The sequence below is a fragment of the Engystomops pustulosus genome, chromosome 1 (genome assembly GCF_040894005.1).
Source record: "Engystomops pustulosus chromosome 1, aEngPut4.maternal, whole genome shotgun sequence".
Classification (NCBI taxonomy): domain Eukaryota; kingdom Metazoa; phylum Chordata; class Amphibia; order Anura; family Leptodactylidae; genus Engystomops; species Engystomops pustulosus.
Window position 1 is genome coordinate 265,839,807 of NC_092411.1, and position 20,388 is coordinate 265,860,194.

Here is a 20,388-nt window from a genome sequence, read left to right on the forward strand (position 1 = left end):
CTAGACTTTTACTCAAGTCATTACATTTTTTTTTTGGGGGGGGGGGGGGGGGATTAGCTGCCTCGGCTTATACTAGTATATACTGTAATAGGCAATTAGTTTAACAATACAAAACCATTTTTTCATTGTACTGGATCTTTAACCTCAATGGTGTGTTTCCGTGAATTAATAAAGTTTTCCATAGTAATTATAGTCCTTAATGGGGTCAAGCAATATTATATATGCAGGGACGGGCCAAAAACATCCGCATGCCCCTCCAACCAGTGACACAACAAGTAATGTTGAGGGAGAAGGCCTGCATTCAGTGATCAGTGCATGCCCCCTGACCCACCAAAGTGGCATAGGACACAGAACACCTGTCATGAGTGGTCATCCGTGCACCCCTCTCTCCCCCAGCCACGTAACCTGCCTGCTTTCCCACAATGTCTCCTGCGGCCTGGCTGTACTGAAGACATTCACCCCCCAGTCACATCAGGGTATACTGAGTTGCCAAACAGAGCATGTGCGTCTCTATCCGCATGTATGGCAGTGTAAAGGCGCTGCTTCCCTGTCCGTCCAACCAGGGGAATTATATTAAAAGTAGAGAAACCAGGAAGAGAGATGTTAGTTCACATCATCATAAAGCACTGATGAGATTTTATATTCCCAGGTCAACCCCTTTGTCCTAAAGATGAGCGATTTATTTGTATCTAATTGTACGAAACACTTTGATGGCCAAGACATGCAAATCTTTTGGGAATTTCAGATTACCAGGGGGATACCTTGTGTAAGCCATTGGCAGACACCATTGCTATGTATCCTGTGTATTCTCCATCCCTCTACAGACATGAGCTGTCATGATCTCTGTCAACACATCACCAGAGTCTGTGTCTGCATTGCATCCAGTTAATATTACGCTGGCAGCACCAGTGGGGAGAGCTCAGAATCTGAAGTCCTCCATTGCCCTGTATGGGTTTTATAAAATCATCCTGTATGTACTGGGTAAATATTATATATCGAAACAATTCTTCCATTGTTAAATCACTTTCTATTACTTGACTGCAAACGTTTTTTTTTTTCTTAGGGTGGTTTCACATGCAGACCTTTTTGGAAAAAGTCAACAATTTTAGCCAAAGATAATAATGGCTCCAAAATAAATATTAGTCTTTTATCAGTGGTAGCAGACACAGCAGCTGCTATGGGGCCTGCAGTGTCAGGGGGCCCTGTCATCTGAGCTGACACACTAACGAATGGAGGATGTGCATTATTATATACATATTATGCTGCACATTGTACAGTATAATGTGTATATAACATATGTGATGTATATATGTTGTATCTGTGATGTGTATATGCTGTATGTGTATACTGTGTATGGTGTGTATATACTGTGTGTATATATAATATGCTGTATGTTTGTAAATGACCCTGTATGTGTGTGAATATCTTCTATTTGTGTGTGCATGAGATTATAACTTGCATATGGGATACAAATATGCATATTTTTTAAGGTGGGCCCCATTCAGAAGTCTGCTTTGGGGCCCTATACGCCCCTGTCTTTAATATTTCTATTTCTTCAGGTTTGGGATTAAAAAGTTCCTAAAAAAATTTCGCAATTCTTGTCCATTCCATAAAATTTATTTGCTGAACTAACCCTTTGGTAGCCTCTTTTTGGTCATATTTTAGGAGTTTTTTTTGTGAAAAGAGTAAACTGTCAGAGGCTTCATTCAGTTTGATGGGAAGATTAGAATTCCCCAAAACACTACTTTTCCCCTTCATCTTGGCAGCCCCTATAATAAGCCAGTACGCTCCATTAGGCACCAGTGGCATCCATCATATTGTACTGTTAATCATACAAAAACTACAGAACAAACTTAAGCATTTTCATTTCCCCTAGTAGAAAAAACTAGAAGAAAAAAATGTATTTTTAAGCATATCTGCCGGATTTGTCAGAGTCTCAGACAAGCCAGTGAAATTGGCGTCATAATTCTATGCATTTCTATGTGTCAGCACTTCTATACAAATGTGGTGTTCATGCTGCACCTTCACAAGCACAAAAGATAAAACCACATTCCAGTGAGTTTATTTAATGACAGACATGTAGGTTTCCTCAGATTAAGTCATGTGAGTTCAAGTTTGAAAAATTTTGGGTTATGGCTAAGAAAAGAAAAAGTGAGCAAAACTATTGAGGAAAGAAATTCTTCTAAAATTTACACAGAAATGTAACAGAAAGTTGGAATAACTACTTGATATTAGAGTTTTTCTGAATTGTACTAAAGGGCATCTACCACCAGGATGAAGGACTGTAAACCAAGAACACGGACATACTGGTGTGCGCCCCCTCTGGTGGGATCTGCTCTTCTCTTAGCTTCTTATGCCGTGGATTTTACACAAAAAAAGTCTTTAAAAATTATGTAACTGAGCCTGAGAAGTGTTATTGGAGTCTGGAGCCCCTCATCTATTCTTGAGAAGATCCTGTCCTGCCCGACCATAAAATCAGAAGATTAACGTTCGGATCTCTGGGCAGCCAAAATTATGTACACCAGGACTTAGACAGGTTGTGTAATGGCTGTGAAATACTGTATTTTTGTTAATAACATTGAATTAGAGAATGGGTAATTTTGTTTTGCTGAGTACATATAAGAATTTTGTCTTTGTGGGAATAGCCCCATAAGCTTAAAGAAAAGCAGGTCCTGCCACAGGGGACACACACCAGCATGTAAGTGTTCTTGGTTTACAAATCCTTAATGGTAGATGTCCTTTAATACTACATTTTTCTATGTGAATTTAGCTTTTCAGTGGTTAGCACTATAGCCTTGCAGAGCTGGGGTCCAATCCAAGTCAATAACTGCAAAGAGTTTGTATGTTCTCTCCGTGTTTGCGTGGGTTTCCTCCGGGTCCTCCAGTTTCCTCCAACACTCCAAAACACACTGGTAGGTTGATTAGATTGTGAGCCCCATTGGAGACGGGACTGATGTGGCGAGCTCTGTGGAGTGCAATCTGTGTGCACTATATAAATAAAGGGATTATTATCATGACCTAATATCACTCTTTTTCCCCTAGAAGCAGTGTTGCCATTGTCCACAGGTTATAACTTTTATTGATCAGCCTTATTTAGATAAGGTGCACCTTATTCTAAAGAACTTTGGGGGGGTATAAATTTGTAGATGTGGAATAACACTGTTTTCCTCTTTGCAGCCTGTACCTATAATTTGCAGTCCTCTATGTGCTGGTGGATGGAGATCTAGCTGCTGTGTCTCTCTCCTTCCCTCTGAGTAGAGCTTTTATGTAATCTGAGAACTTCCTATTTCCCCTTTTATGCCCTTCTCCTCCCAGCGTATTATAATTCTCTCCAGTGTGTCTATGGGATTTTTAATTTTTTACCTTGAAACCTACATCATGGGAGATTTATTTGTGCATCAAATCCACAGATTGTTAATGTGCCCCAGAGTTCACCGAATGTGCATTATCCGACGATAATGCACTCTGGTATCCAGATGCACCCGATATCCTGCATGTGTCGCTTCCCCGCTCAGGTCCGCAGGAGTTCCCCTTCTTCTTCCCGGTGTATGTTAAGTGCATTGTTTTGCAACACAATTTGAAAGTTAAATCCTGCGCTCAGTCCGAATCATTCGGATCGTCTGACGGGCCGCCCCCTGATTTATGTTGCATGAAAGCCAGCGCAGCTGTGCCAAAATCCGATTGCATGCAACACAATCCCAGCGCAAACCCCTGATAAATACCCATCACAGCCATGCAATCCCCGAAAACCGCACAAAGTCCAACGAAAGTGAGCAGCGCAACCCTAAGGCTACATTCACACGACCGTATGAAATTGTCCGTATCCGTACCGTTTTTTTACGGATTACATACGGCCACATTGTTTTCTATGATAAATACGGCCAATCATTTATATTGCCGTTTTTCAGCCCGTACCGTACCGTACCGTATTTTGGCCGTAAAAAAATATAGAGCATGTCCTATTTTAACCCGTATATCTGGCCCGTATGCTCCATAGAAGTCAATGGGAGCGTAAAAATACGGGCTAAATACGGGTTGCATACGGTTGTGCACCGTATGCTGCCGTATATACGGGCCGTTTCCAGGGTGACCAGGATCAAGGGGGTTGACCTTCCTGTCAGCATTTGTTCTGTGTAGTAGTGGCTGCAGTGTCTGGTGAACATGGCTTTTCTCTCCATGGAGCGACTTATTGCACTAGTTCAGGAGAATTCCATTTTATGGGACAAAAGAGACGAATCATTTTGCGACCGCGCAAGAAAGGCCAAAAAGTGGGAGGAGGTGACGGCTCTTTTACTTCCCGAAGATTGGAGTGAGGCGAAGACAGCAAAGCAGCGCAGAGAACTTGGTGAGTGAGATTCAATCCCCTGTCACCAACTTGTCAGTGACCTCTATAGCTTTATGCATGATAGATGTCACCGCTGCAGCTTTGTGCATGATAGATGTCACCCCTGCAGCATTGTGCATGATAGATGTCACCCCTGCAGCTTTGTGCATGATAGATGTCACCCCTGCAGCATTGTGCATGATAGATGTCACCGCTGCAGCTTTGTGCATGATAGATGTCACCCCTGCAGCATTGTGCATGATAGATGTCACCGCTGCAGCATTGTGCATGATAGATGTCACCGCTGCAGCATTGTGCATGATAGATGTCACCCCTGCAGCATTGTGCATGATAGATGTCACCGCTGCAGCATTGTGCATGATAGATGTCACCGCTGCAGCATTGTGCATGATAGATGTCACCCCTGCAGCATTGTGCATGATAGATGTCAACGCTGCAGCATTGTGTGTGACAGATGTGACCTTCCTTTTTTTTTTTTTTGTTTCAACAGTGGGAATAATCACCAAGCGCTGGACATCAGCCCGCGACCAGTATAAGCGGGAAAAAAGTCAGCTGGCCAAAAGTGGAAGTGGGTCATTAAAAAAAAAAACCATACCTCTATACAAAGTACATGAGGTTCTTGGACGCAATAATGGATGTGGGAGAGTAAGTATATAAGGTGTTCTTTCCTTCTTGCAGAATTATGTCCCTCAACTGAAAAGAATCATTATGCATGATTGACAAAAAAATCCCTTGCATATACATTTTTATTAATATAATTTTTTTATTCCACAGTACGGCTGATAACCTGGAGGAGTCTCCGGCCACAGAAATTCCACCCTCTCAGGATGAACCGCCCACTGATGTGGAGGACGCGGGTGGAGAGGCTGGTCCTTCTACTCAGGAGCCTCCTGAAGTCCCTGCTCCTTCCACACCACCACCAGCACGGCCATCTTCCACACCTACACGTAGTCGTCGTCGCAGGCCACCGCATACACAGGAGAGGGCAAGTGTGGAAAATGTTGCTATATGCGAAATTTTAAGCCAGCTACGAACCCGAAGGGATGACTCCTCAGAGGACGTATACCTGAGGGGACTGTCGCCTGAATTAAAAAAAGTTCTACCACATGACATGGCCAACTGCAAAGCCGCACTGTTTGCAGTTGTCCAAATATTCCAAAAAACTGACTACCCTCATAAAAATGAGGTTGCCCTTTACCTGGACCGGCACCGGGAACGTGTAGGAGGCCTAATCCCACCCAGCCCTCCACGCCCCACTCGGATGTACCCCACATCGTATGAAGTGCCATCACATAGCCAGGCCTCAATGGGGGGAATGTCAAGGGAATTCTTTGACTTATAATTTTTTTTGTTTATTTTATGTATATAGTTTTGAAATTTATTTTCATAAAAGTTATGAAAAAAAGTAAAGTCTACTGTGTTTATTTGGGAAATAGTTTTTATATAATGCACTGTGCCACACCCACAAAGGTCTGTGCAGACCGTGTCATTGAGCAATCAAGCTACAAGGATACATGGCCTGCATACACTCATGTGTACAGTGAAATAATCCCTCACTCCCCATCCCCACATCCAACAAAACACGATACACAATTTAAAAAAAATATATTTATTTAAACATGATCAATTAATGATGAGGTCTTTGTTAACGCCTTTGACTTATTTTTAACTTGTGGCACAAAATGCACAAATCAAAAATGGGTCAATGAAGTTTTAAGCTCACAACCCACGTCAAGGGGCCCCATCTCTTGTGAGTCCCTACACTAACTACCAAAACAAAAAAGAGGAAAAATAATAAAAAACTGATCTAAAATAGTCCAGAGCCTCAACGTCCACTAATAGCATCCAACTGCCAGGGAACTGCACCCTCTGAAGAAACAAAGTAAGAGGCAAACTGCTCACGAACGAACAGTCCTGCCGCTCCGGGTCGTCCTTGGAGAGTGTTGTCCAGGGGGATAGACGCTGTTGGATGTTGTCCCTCCAATTCACCATCTGAAGCACCATCGTGGATCCGAACGAAATTGTGAAGAATAACGCAGGCTTGCACTACCTTCTTAATATTGTCCGGGTCCATCTGAATTGAGCTATGTAGAACCCGCCACTTGTTGCTTAGAATCCCAAAAGCACACTCCACGTACCGTCTCGCACGAGTGAGCCGGTAATTGAAAATGCGCCTTCGTTCATCCAAACCACGCCGAGGGAATGGTCGCAACACATGACGGGAAAGTCCAAAGCCTTCATCAGCGACGATCACAAATGGTGCAGGAGGTCCAGTTGATCCAGGTAGACATCTTGGCTCTGGAAGGGCGAGCTGGTTGGAGCGAAGCCGTTCACCCATTCTGGAAGCCCTGAAGACCGCTGCATCCGCAGAACTTCCATAGGCCCCAATGTCCACAATTATAAACTTGTAGTCACTGTCAGCCAAAGCCAACAAGACCACAGAAAATATTGTTTATAATTGAAGAATTGGGACCCTGAGTGAGCCGGCTTCTTTACACGGATGTGTTTCCCATCCAGCGCCCCAATGCAATTTGGAAACTGTGCAGATTCCTGGAAACCACCCGAAATCCGGATCCAGTCTTCAGCAGTAGGCTCAGGCATCACCGCAGCTTTCAATCGCTCTCATATCACTTCGCAGGTCGCTCGCACGATCATTGAAATGGTGGAAACACCCAGCAGAAACTCATAATGCAGTGAAGCAAACGAGTTCCCAGTGGCAAGAAACCTTAAAAAAAAAAAAAAAATACATTTAATATTTAAACACACAGTCCATCTTGAAATAATGAAACGTATGTACATATGAAAAACTTACCGCAGTGTCACGATGAGCCGTTCCTCTGGTGTGACGGACCGCCTCATGTTGGTATCCTGTAACCGAAGCCCCGATCGCAGGTCCTCCAAAAGACGGTCAAACGAGGTGACAGTCATCCGAACGTAGCTGAAAAACTTGTCCGGATGCTGCCGCAGGTCAGTGTACAAGTTGCTGAAGTGTCCCCTCCTAGGCCGCTCAGCAACAATGGGATGAACCCAAAACCGCCGGGTCCTCTTCCGCTTCTCCGCCTGCATTGCCAAACGCCTTCGGAGAATCGTCACAAGGGCCCAGTCCAGGAGCAGATCATCAGTGGGATTGTATGACATCGCTGGAGCTAAAAACGCCAGAAACCACAGCCAAAAGAAGCAATGGAGTCTAACCTCGCTCTCAGAAATGGCAAAATGGAGTCTGGGCCGGTCAGGTGATCAAATTTGTGGTTGGACAAGCCTTTGTCATCATTTTGTCATCATTTTTCATAATTTGCCAGCCCACTGTATTTTATACGGACACGGTACGGATACGGGTGACATACGTGCACATACGGATGAAAAACGGTCCGTATATACGGGCTCATACGGCCCGTAAATACGGGACTGGAGAAATCATACGGTCGTGTGAATGTAGCCTTAGTAAAAAGCCCCACTGGGTTCATTTTTATTAGTAAACTATTATGGTATTCTTCTGTGCTGTAGCTTCATTAGCTGTTATACTGTGCAATCCCTGATATCTCTGCACAACCTCCCATGCCGCTGTGTTCTAAAACTCCCTTCTGTGGTGAGATTACTGCTGAGGGAACAGGGGGGAGGGTAGGACATGAAGGAGCGCAACAACATGTGAAGCTACAGCACGGAGGGATTCTAGTAACACAACCCAGAGCATGTCTGGCTCATTAGCATAATTTTCAAAATTGATTTTAGAAGGATGGAGCCTAAGGATAACAAATATAAGAAGATTAGCATAGTCTCGGTGCCTGGATCTATGAGTAATGTCCCTGGTTTATCATGATGGATTTTGATGGTAGTTTTCCTTTATAATTCAGTCACATACAACTATATTACATGTAACTTCACTGACATTTTAATTTTGACTTCCCACGTTGAGTTGATATATCTCTCATGTCTCAGAACGCTTCACTTTTACTGCTGTGATATTTAGTTAACTCCTCTATGTTTTTTTGTTTTATTGTTGAGAACAAAGGTTACATCTAATTTATGACCGTCGTCTGCTCCACTGAGTCAGGGGACGGGTAATTAATCAGATGTTTCGTTAACGACAAATCTGATCCCGTAGAAGGGGCCGAGCTCCTTAAAATTACATGAAGGGAAATGATAATCTAATAACCAATACGGTACACGGTGTAATAACCACAGTAAAAGTTTTGTTCAAAATGTGAATTTTAGACAATTATTCAGAACATGATTCGTTCCATTTATTTGGACCTTGAGAAATTTTTTTCGCCTTTCACTTGACTATGAATAATACGGTACAAAAAAGCTGTTGGCTAAATCCTTACAAAATCTTTAAATGTCATAGGATAATAATTAAAAGAATGTCCCTTTAAGCATGACGCGCCCTGGAGCCTGTATTATACCACGACGATGGGGTCTGTGAGTCACTTCCTTAGAAAAAAAGCGTAAAAAAACCAAAAAAATTAAAGGAAAAAAACATAAAAGTAGTTCTCAGGTAGTAAAACAGGCAATATCTGATACTGGTAATGATCGGGAAGGAAGGAATGCTACAGTATACATTAGGGAAATGATTGCATTGCATTTTTTAAAAATTTTTATTACTGCTAGAAATAAACAAATCGTCATGGTTCGACAAAATTTTAGAAGCTTCAAATTGGGTCTTAATCAATTCTGTCAAAGCGATGTTGTTCCAATAACAACTTTTTTATATTAAAAAACTCCTTGTTTTGTACATTTTTAAAAACTTTTTCCCCACACGTTAAGCTCAGGGATGAATAACAGCAGTATTTTAGAAGATTTGTCTGAAGTGAAGCAGTACAGATTTGGATTTGATTCCGTCCCTGAGAAATGGCAACACTTTGGGGCTTATTTACTAAGGGTCATGCGGATCATAGTTTAGTCGAATTTTAGAAATTTTTGGGATTTGTGCCACTGTGACAGCTATTTAGAAGGGGATTGTGTCGCACGAAAGCGGATTTTGGTGCAGAGGCGCCGGCATTCATGCAACAAAAATCGGAGGGTGGACCATCGGTTGATCCGACTGATTGGGACTGAGCGCCGGATTTAATATTCAAATTGTGTTGTAACCAAAGAACTTACATGCACCAGGAAGAAGAAGATGAACTCCGGCGGACCTGAGCGGGGAAGCGACACTTGCTTGAAATCGGGCGCCGGAGTACCTGATCGTCGGACACTCCGTATTTCGGGAACTTCTCCGGACGGGTAGGTAAATGTGCCCCATAGATTCACTCACCTCTACTTGCTGTGACCCATTTCACAGAATCCTATAATGGCATAAAAGTAAAATGACACCTCCTCCTCAGCTCGTAGGGATGTGAATACAGGCAGTCCCCGGTTTATGTACAGGATAGGTTCCTTGGTTTTGTACTTAAGTAGAATTTTATGTAAGTTGGAACTGTATATTTTATAATTGTAGCTCCAGGCAATTTATTTATTTTTTTCGACCAGTAACAATTGGATTTTTAACATTTTTTGCCGTAATGGGACCAAGGATTATCAATAAAATTTCACTAAAGACACCTTACAGCTGATTATTGCAGCCTGGGACTAAAGTAACATCCAGAGAGCTTCACCAGAGGTCACAGGGGGCAGAGGGGTCCGTCTGTAAGTTGAGTGTCTTTAAGTAAGGGACCGCCTTTACTTGATAGGTCACAAAAAACAGGTCTAAACATAGATTTGGTGGAATTTTTTTATCATACCTAAAAAGATCTAGTGGGGTACTTCCAAGTACTTGGTAGGCATGGCCAAGTAAGAACAGTGTCCTTGCTTTCCTAATTCCCAACATTTGCCCTTACAACTTGGTTTTAGTACAACTGTTATCACTGTTGCCACCTTTTTAGACCAACCCGGCTCTGGGCAAAGGAGCAACCATACACATGATGCTCTCTGCTGTATTTACTCAGGACAGTTGACTTCATGGCAATTCAATTTATCTTCAATTTGCTAACTAGCACGAGTAGGTGATGATGCCAGCGTAGCCATAGTTTGGCCCAGCCCACGTAAAATAGTCCACTTTATATGTAGATTATGCTACTGCCACGTCTAATGTAAAAAGAAGAGGCCCATACCACCACTCACGGGCACGGGTGATGGAATTCTCACTTGTTTCTTCCCCTGGTATTGATCATCTATTCCGAGATTGGCCATCAAGTCTCGAAACTCAAATTCCCCATCAATCTTTGCATGTTAGTTCTGGAAGGTGTAATCTTTATAACATACACTGTAATAATATTGTATAATGTGGAATTACATAATATCCAGCTCTCAACTCCTTTTTTCCATTTTTTTTGCTCCCCTCAAAAATACATAACTTTTTTTATTTTTCCGTGTAAGAGCTTGTTTTCTACTCAACAAATATTCTTGTGGGCTCTGTTTTTACAACATTAATTGTGCGTTCCAAATGTCACCTCTAATTTATTCTTTGGTTCGGTACTATCACATCAAATTTATATAGGTTTTATTCTGTTTCAATAGATTTTACAGAATTAAAACCTTTTACCGTATTTTTCAGACTAAAAGGCGCACAAAAAATCCTTTGATTTTCTCAGAAATCAAAGGTGCGCCTTATAGTCCAGTGCGCCTTATATATGAACCGTACTTACAGACAACAGCTGCCTTGAACTGTGCACAGGTCTTTGATCACTTTGTATAAAAAAAAATTATATGAACCAAAATGTTGAAAAAGTAGCGATTCTGACATTTTCCGTTATGGGGTTCACCACCAGTATTAACTGGTTTTTATATTCTGATAGAGTGGGTATTTTGGGATGCGGTGATTCCTAATGTGTTAATGTTTTTGCTCTTTTGGTTAAGTTTTATATCAGTTCTAGGGAAAGGGGGGAGATTTGAACTTTGGTTTTTTTTTGTAATTTTTTTTTATACTTTAAATTAAAAAAAAATTCTACTGTATTTTTAGATCTCCTAGGGTATTTTAAAGCTAAGGAGTCTTATCACTCCCATCATATACTGCAATACAGTATATGATGGGAGTGATAAGACTCCTTAGCTTTAAAAGGAGATTTTGGGGATTTTGAAGTATATCTGTATTGGTCTGTTACTCACAGACCGTTACAGATGCTGCCTAAAGGTAGGCCTGGGAGCTTGGCTACTGGACGTTGTGCTCCGATGACATCATGGAGCGCCCCGATCGGAACAAAGATGGTAGCACCCATGCACAGCTGACATTTAAATGCCCCCAGCACCTTTGCAGTCAGCGCCCGTAAGCCCTCTTTATTCTACCCCTACCACATCAGGACACTCAAGAACATCAAAATGCAATAAGGGGTTAAAAGAGATTTTCCGATGGTAGACTGCCCAAACTTACTTGGCCATTGTGTTCTCTCCTACAAATAACTAACTTCAGAATTAACTTCAGAAGCTGTGTAAAAAAGAACTTATAAAAATATACTACGTCACGTCGGTGCCTATGTCACCGAAGCTCCTCTTGGATCCATGAAAACCTCCACTCACTGGTCCTGCCATCTGACCTGGACACATCCAGTGACGTCTGGCCAAACCAGCCCTTGATGTCACCGATTCAGAGGTTGGGACCAGGTTAAATTTCAGAGAGAGGAAGCGTGCATATATACCGTATATACTCGAGTATAAGCCAACCCAAGTATAAGCCGAGGGACCTAATTTTACCACAAAAACCCGGTAAAACCTATATTTTTTTACTCGAGTATAAGCTGAGTTTGGGTTTTCGAGTATAGGCTTATACTCGAGTATGTATAAGACTATATATAATTAGTCTTCGGAGCCAAGAGGCACTATGGTGACACAGGTCTTACTCATGGAAGAGAACTCAACGGCCAAGTAAGTTTGGAGAGTCAGAAATTCTGATGGTAGATGTCCTTTAAATATAAACCACTCTATGTGCCTAAAAGATAATAAAGCAAAAAGTCAGGAGTCGCTATACCAGCCTCCACTTTCGGGTTCTTGTGCAACACCCTCGCCGATGCAAGGCAGAGAAGTGGTTGCGAATACGTCCTACCATGTAGTTTGCAGCCTGTGTAGGGTCTAGTCAGCCCCACAGCATGTCACTACATCACACTACATAGTCCTTATAGGGCACAGGGGAACACTGCAGTAGTAGATCCTGCCTGGCAAGGCAGGAGTTAACTGTTTTATGTGATGTCATATGTGTCAGCCAATCACAGGTGTTATACTTTGTCTCTGTGAGCTGAGATGTGAGCTGAGATGTAATTGGAGGAGTAGCCACCACCTGACCAGGGGAGTGACAAGACCCTGTCAGGAAACTTCCAGAAGAGGGCAGTCTCTCCCTGGAGGGAGAAGAGACCAGTTCTAGTCAGACCTAGGAGTCTGCAGAAGCAAGCTGGAGTAACTCCAGTCTAAACTCTATACAGCTAGCATACCAGACCAGAGCAGGAAGAGCCTAGCCCCTGCCTGAAGAGTGGAGCTAATAGCTAAGAGTTAGTTAGAGAGGAAAGGGGTATCATCCTACCTTCAAGGGTGATATCTGAAGCACTCCAGGACAAGCTGAAGCTTCCTATTAGGACACAGCTACCTCCCAGCCTGCCCTCTGCATCCAGACTGGCGATCTACCTCCTGTGGCTCCCTCCAAGTACATCTCAGCACTCCACTACTCTGTTAAAGGCACGTTGCTGCGGTTCCTGTCGGTTCCAATAAAGAACTGTAAGTTGTTTTTGTTCAACCTCTGCCTCCGTCTGGTCCCTGCTACTACAGCTGCCATCATCACAGGCACCCTGTCCACTACACAGAGACTCATACTCTAGACACCAAAGGGTTGCCCCAGGGAGATCCGCTATAGCAGCCTCTCCCTCATCATTTCTTGCCAACACCACCCTGCTGGAGACCTGCCAGGCTGTAGGACAGCCCTCCGGTTCCCCATACCAAGCACCGTGACACTAGCGTGCCTAGGCCGCAACCGCCAGCCACTCAGGTACTGCGGGCCCCGGCTGACTCCAGGCCCCGAGAAAAGGCTAGGCCCCGCTGGGGGATGTTGCATATGTGATAAGCAGGATTAATATAGTTTAGTGATAAAAGGATATTGAAACTCTGTTACTATTTGTAGACCCGAGACCTGCTCCGGACTAGGGGCAGGCTCCCTGGGGCAACTATACCGAGTCAACCCAGTTGACCATTAAGCAGAAAAATGTTCCAAATTCAGTGATAAGTGCAATTGCTATAGTCAGAAATCTGCTATTAGGGCTAAAGTACAGAAGTGATGGTCCAAACCAAACCTGCCCACGTATTCCATCAGAAAGGGCCATTTTAGAGAGTTGAAGGCTTTGGCTGTATCTAGGGATAGACATTTTCCTCTGATGTTCGTCTACATTTATAGAATTATGTTGGATGGATGTTTTGTTGAACTTTAATAATCAGAGTTTAATAAAAAAATATATATTAAACTCTATAACTCACTTAAACATTGCCCCGGTTGGTAGGAAGTCATGCAAGCAATGATCCATGGGAAAAAATATGCAAACTAGTTCTCCAGAGAAGATAAGAAAATCTCTAGTGCCACCAAAAGGACATCCTGTACAAGAGATGGAGCCGAACATAATATAATACCATCGCCTTTGTGGAGAAATTAGAGAGAAGTCGTATCTTTGATGGATTGACCTTCTAAAGTTCTGTGACGACTCATCAACTCATCCACTTCACTATAATAGTGTGATAATGGAGCACAAAGAACCAGCCTCATCAGCTCTGTGTATTAGCACCTCAATGGCCGACTCTGGATATTGGTTGGATCTTATTTTGTGTAAGTCACATGAAGGACACATAAATATTCATTGGCTTTTTTAAGCCTACAGAAATCTCATTCATCCTACTACTTCCTGGTGAGATTCCCCGGCCTTGTCTCATGATTCATGCAGACAGAGAGTCTCTTAACCTGGAGCCTCTGGAATCATCACATTTTATATTATTATTGTCCGTGAACTGGGCTGCTAGACATTACGGAGGAATTTCTCCATAAACCATCGGAGTGCTACCTTTATTTTTCTCGTAGGAACTCAAAGGAGATTTTCCAGTGAAAATCCATAATTTAGAGAGAATGGTACCCCATTCTCATGATCGGTGGGGGTCTCAGCAGAAAAAAACACACTTCCTCTAATCTTGATTGTTACATACATCTGATTGATTCTACAAATACAAGTTGGTAACATGAGTGAGGTAGAGCACCCAGAACTCTATCTTCACCTATCTCACCGACTTTGAGCTGGAGCGTCAGTGCAGTTGTATGACCGCCACTTTATGCAAATGGAAAAAAAAATCCCCATTCTTGTGATTGTTGAGGACCCCAGCAATCCCAGTGATTGATTCAGAGGAAATCTACCATCAAAATCCATCATGATAAACCAGGGGCACTTACTCATAGATCTAGGCACTTATATTGTTATCCATGTCTTCCTACCTTCTAAAATCATTATGCTAGTGAGTCTCCAAGGTTTCTGGGTGGTTCCCAGAGCCCCTCAATGCTGCAGATTCATAGGCTGTTACAGTGTACAAGAGCACTTCCCCCCTCCCACTATGTGCTGAAACTTCCTCTGCGGCAGTGAGATTGCATCAGGCAGAGGAAGGGGGGAAGTGCTGAGGAAGCAAAGGTAGAGACAGTGTAACTGGCTGGGAATCTAGAGAATCTAGAGGTCCTCTGAGAACAGCCCCAGTATTCTCCCAGGCTCATTTGGATAATTATAATAGTTCATTTTAGAAGGAAGGAAGCCATGGATAACAAATATAAGAAGATTATCACAGTCACAGTACCTGGATCTATGAGTAAGTGGATTTTGATAGTAGATTTCCTTTATCCATTTAATCCCCATGCTATTTTAGACTTTAAAGGGAACCTGTCACCAGGGACCTCATTTTCACTAAAGACAAGTTGCAGAAGCCATTCACACATGCATTGCACATCTGCCTTTCTGCCTTTTATAAGTATTTGCATTACAATATAATTGTGTGTTATAACTTACCTTGCACCCTGACAAAATCCTGGGGTAGTCACAGGGGTTGGGCTTTGGTTTGGATGCATTTCACAAAACAACATGTGACTTGTCTGAGCTGCAGACTCCTCAGCTCTTAGCCCCCACATTTGTGCTCTTGTACAGCTCCTCCCACCCCCACTTCACCAGGCTGTGACCTCTGTGAAGGAGCAGGAAGGGAGGAGATCTAGCTGCGGTCACTCACTGATCCAAGTCTCCTCTCCATACACTTGTATGTCATTTTATTGTTCGTATGTTTCCCCATAACAGCAGTCATGGATACCAGTAGTATTTTTTACTCCCATCCCCTTTTGTAGCTGGTATTTTTTAGCGGCAAAGGTGGCAACCTTACCGCCTCGTGATCACATGATTGGAATTTGGCTAAGAATTTATACACATCAGCAGATCACAGCTTTAAAGTTTTATAATCCATTACATATAGATGTCAATTGATAAAAATAAACTTTTAAGGCTTTTCTTCCGCACCTGCCTTAAACTTTTGCACAGAATTATATACCTGCAAATCACTTCATCAATAATGTAGTAAAGACTCCAGAAGTTAGTCTGAGTTCCTGCACGCTGGTTACATTGTGTGAGATGTACTGACATTTCTGCTTTTAAGAACTCAGTCACTTTCTCGTTGCTCCTCTCCACCAGCAGGGGGCTAATGATATTCGGCAGGTGCAGTAGACGCTTCACGCTGGGATATATAAATTGACACCTCAGCTACAGGGAATTTCTTGCAGGTGTTGAGGAGAATCTAGACAGTAGGAGTTATTCCAACCATTAAGTGCATGCCTTGCATTACATGTCACATCGCTGATAATCAACACATGCCATTAATTGGTCTAATAGCATCTGCTCCATCTGCGGCTTATGGCACAAAGCAATTCACACTTTCACACACATCGCAGAGTTAGTCAAGTACAAACCTAAGGTTCAGCACAAAATGAAGGCATCTGAATAAGTGAACTTATTTATAGCATCAGATGGTGTCATGAAAAGTACAGTAATTAGTGGTGTGATCGTCCTCAGAAGGTCCTCGGTGGCTGTGGCATCTGCTAAGGACATTAGCTGGGTAGGAACCGAGATAATTACATAATGGAGGTAAGAGTATTCTTTCTGATTTCACAGAATCAACAGGTTGGGCTGTTCTGTAAGACATTTCCAGACCAAACCAAAAGAATCCAAACCGAACCGGTTGAGTTCCAATGTTCCTTATCCTGACCCTTATCTTCTTCCATTTCTAGCATCAGATGATAGTAGGGAAGTTTCATACAAAAGCAAAAGAAGATATATCATGTAAAGGGCAAATGGCATGTTCTTAAAGTCAACTTCCCATGGAACTACACAGAATGTAGGATTAGCTGGCCATACTTCACCTACATCTAGAGGGCATTGGAAGCGGAAAAAGTTCATAACACAGGGAGCAGGGCACACTTCACCTTTATTTTCGGAACCGTGGCACCTAAAACAATATTTACTAGGGGTCCCACGGCCGTATTTTTGTCGGGTTTCCCGACTGTTCGTAGATCGTGTCGGGGATTGTGTCGCAATTGCACCTGCTTTCACGCGACACAAATCGGGGGGCGTGCCGACGGACGATGGGTTTACCCATGAAAGAAATTTTTTAAAGTTTCATTGCCCAGAGAAGCTTACAGAATAAAGATAATTTTTAACCCCTTACTTTACAATTTTACTCAGTTTTATTGCTGTTTTAGCTCCTATCACTCGGTGATGGTCAGTTTAAAATTTGAGGGTGTGAACGGGGACTCTCTAAGCAGACACTTCATGATCCACATGTGCTGTGAGAAGCTGTGTGCTGAAAATGTGCTTAGATTATCAAGGTCTAGGTTTATCTACACTTATTACACTTACACTTATTTAGCTACTGAACATTATACCAGTAGCTGACACATAGAAAAAGAGAGATGAGACAGATCAGAGATGAGAGATACATGAGAAGTATATAACACACAATGACACAGTCCGGCTCTGCTACATATCAGCTATAACACACACAGTCAGCACTGCTACGTCTCCCTCCTCTGAAGAAAGACTTACTTAGCTTATCTGTAGCTTGTAGAGCAAACTTAGCACGCTGCTTGCTGGCAGGAAGTGCCTTTGTCTGAGCTGGTCTTGTAATGCAGGGGGAAGGGGCTGGAGGCAGAGAACACTGCAGTGTGCAGATAAGAGAATATGCCGTGTCTGACCATAGTCAGTAGAATTACGGTCAGATCCCAGGGCAACCAAAATTGTAAACAACAGGACTGATAAAAACAGGATAGAATTAAATCTGTGAAATTTTGTATTTTCTTAAAATTGAATTATAGAATGTGTTATTTTGTATTATATTTAATAATCTTATCTCGGGAATACCCAAGTTTAGCATGCGGCCGAAAGTTATAGATGCATGTATGGCAGGCTGGGAAAACTCAGAGAGACACCTTGCTGTCATAGCAGCCATGATGTGATGACCTCACAGGAAGGGGGTGACAATCAAAGCCAATGGGAAGTCCGCTTTGCCTGCTGCACTAACCTTCTACTAACCTGCTAATCCCTACACTATCTTTTGCTAATTCTATAACACTCTCTATCTTGAACTACACTTTCTATAACTAATATGCTAATTTTTGCAGAGGGTACTGGAGCATAAAAGTAGCCTTTCCACGCAAAGGCTACTCCACGCCCCAGTAGCCTCTGCCATCCCTTCTACCTGCACATCTCTGGCATCACCGACTTCAACATGTTCTGCGCGTGCACAGTAACCCCTCCAGTGCCAGCAACAGCCACGATATGCTTGTGCGCTCTGCCACCGGCACTGAGCAAGGAGCTACTATGAATATGCATAGGTTGAAGAAGGTGGTGGGAAGGAGCACACCGAGGAAGTGCAGGTAGGTGGGAAGCCAGAGGATACTGAGGCGGGGTGTAGATTTTGCTCAGAGAGGCTACTCCACACTCCAGTAGCCTCTGCCAAAAAATTAGCATATTAGTTAGATAAAGTGTAGTGCAGGTTAGGAAGTAGATTTAGCAAAAAATAGTTTAGGGCTTAGGATGTTAGTAGAAAACTACCATCAGATCTACCTTAGTAGGTAGATTCCTGATGGTAGGTTTCCTTTAAACAGTTAACAGTATGCAACAAACACCCACCCTAAAACATTATAGATTAAAAATTATTTATAAAAATGTCCCTGCTCTAAATTTTAAGGCCTTTATTTATATAGCGCACACAGAACTTGTCACATCAGTCCCTGTCCCCAATGGGGCTCACAATCTAATCAACCTACCAGTATGTTTTGGAGTGTTGGAGGAAACCGTACGGAAACACAGAGAAAACATACAAACACTTTGCAGATGTTGACCCTGGGACTTGAACCCAGGTCCCCAGTGCTTCAAGGCTGTAGTGCTAACCACAAAGCCACCGTGATTATCGTGATTTTTATAGGAAGGATTGTAAACCAGGATGAAGGATTGTAAAGCCAGCACACTAACATATTGTTATATGCCCCGTCTGATAGCATCAACTATTTTTTTAGCTTCTTATGCCCTTGTTTTTACAACAAAATTATTTAATAAATATGCAAATGAGCCTCAGGGGCAGCAGGCTCCATAGCTGTTAATTGTGCCCAGAGCCCCTCATCCTCATTTGCAGCGACAAGACCAACCTGCTTTGTAGCGGGCTCTGGTGAAGACCGGGTGCCACTTAGATTCCGGTCCCTGATGTCAGCTTGTGCCATCGTCCACGGTGGTCCAGGGGGTTCACTGACCCCGAGCCCTGACATAAAACCACACTATAGCTGCTGCAGAACCCCTTTTTGCCAAGTAAGGGGGAGCGTGTTATATGCTCCTAATATTATAGACTCTAATCTCTGTCTATAAAATTGCTCTATATTTCTGCTGTGGTGCGTGTTTTATAGAGGATGCTGCACGCCGGTAGTAATAAGCACAGCTGTATCAGCAGGATCCTCACGCTTTTTTGTGAGCCGTGTTCTGATATTAAAATCAGGGGAACAGTTAATTTGGAACATTCCTCATAATAGGCTTCTTTATGAAAACAATTATTGAAGGCTATTTTTATAAGCAGAAGTTTTGTTGGACTTTTATCCTGGGTGGCGGGATTGCTGAGGTTGCCGTGGAGGTATTGTTTCCACGTCTTTATTATGAGAATCCCAAAATGAACTTCAGGGCTGTTTTATTTTTTATTATTTGTAAAGGAAAATGTATTACATACAAAGTGAATAGAGCATTGTATCGAGCACATAATGTTCCCTCGGTGCTGCATGGGAAAATGAATGGAGACATGTGGAGCCGCTATCAAAGACGAAAAAAAAAGCGTTTGCAGAAGTAGGTTTTGATAATTGTTGTTGCATCTTTCTATGGGAATAAGAGAGTTATACAAATCAAATACTGAGGCAATGTATGTAGGAGACTGGAGCTGACTCACTGATTTACTGGTTGTTAACACATTGGTGACATCCTCTTTAAAGATGGTGCCTGCTTAGGAGCTGAGCAGGAACAACAGATGCCAGAGTTATGCACAATTTTGGGCACCAGTGTATAAAAAGGAATGGGTGCAGAAGAGAGCAGCCAAGATTATTAGGGGAATAGGGGGACTAGAATACAAAATTTGGGGTTACAGGCGGTCCCCTACTTAAGGACACCCGACTTACAGATAACCCATAGTTAAAGACGGACACCTCTGCACATTGTGACCTCTGGTGAAGCTCTCTGAATGCTTTAGTATAGTCCCAGACTATAATAATCAGCTGTAAAGAGTCTGTAATGAAGCTTTATGGATAATCCTTGGTCCAATTACAACAAAAAAATTTGAATCTCCAATTGTCACTAGGGCAAAAAAATTTTTTGTCTGGATCTACCATTATAAAATATAGAGTTTCGACTTACATACAAATTCAACTTAAGAACAAACCTACGGACCCTATCTTGTATGTAACCCGGGGACTGCCTGTATTCGGTTTAGAAAAAAGACGGCTACTCCTCTACTCCTTACGGGGCCGACGTTAGGGGTGGAAAACTGAGCATTTGCCCAGG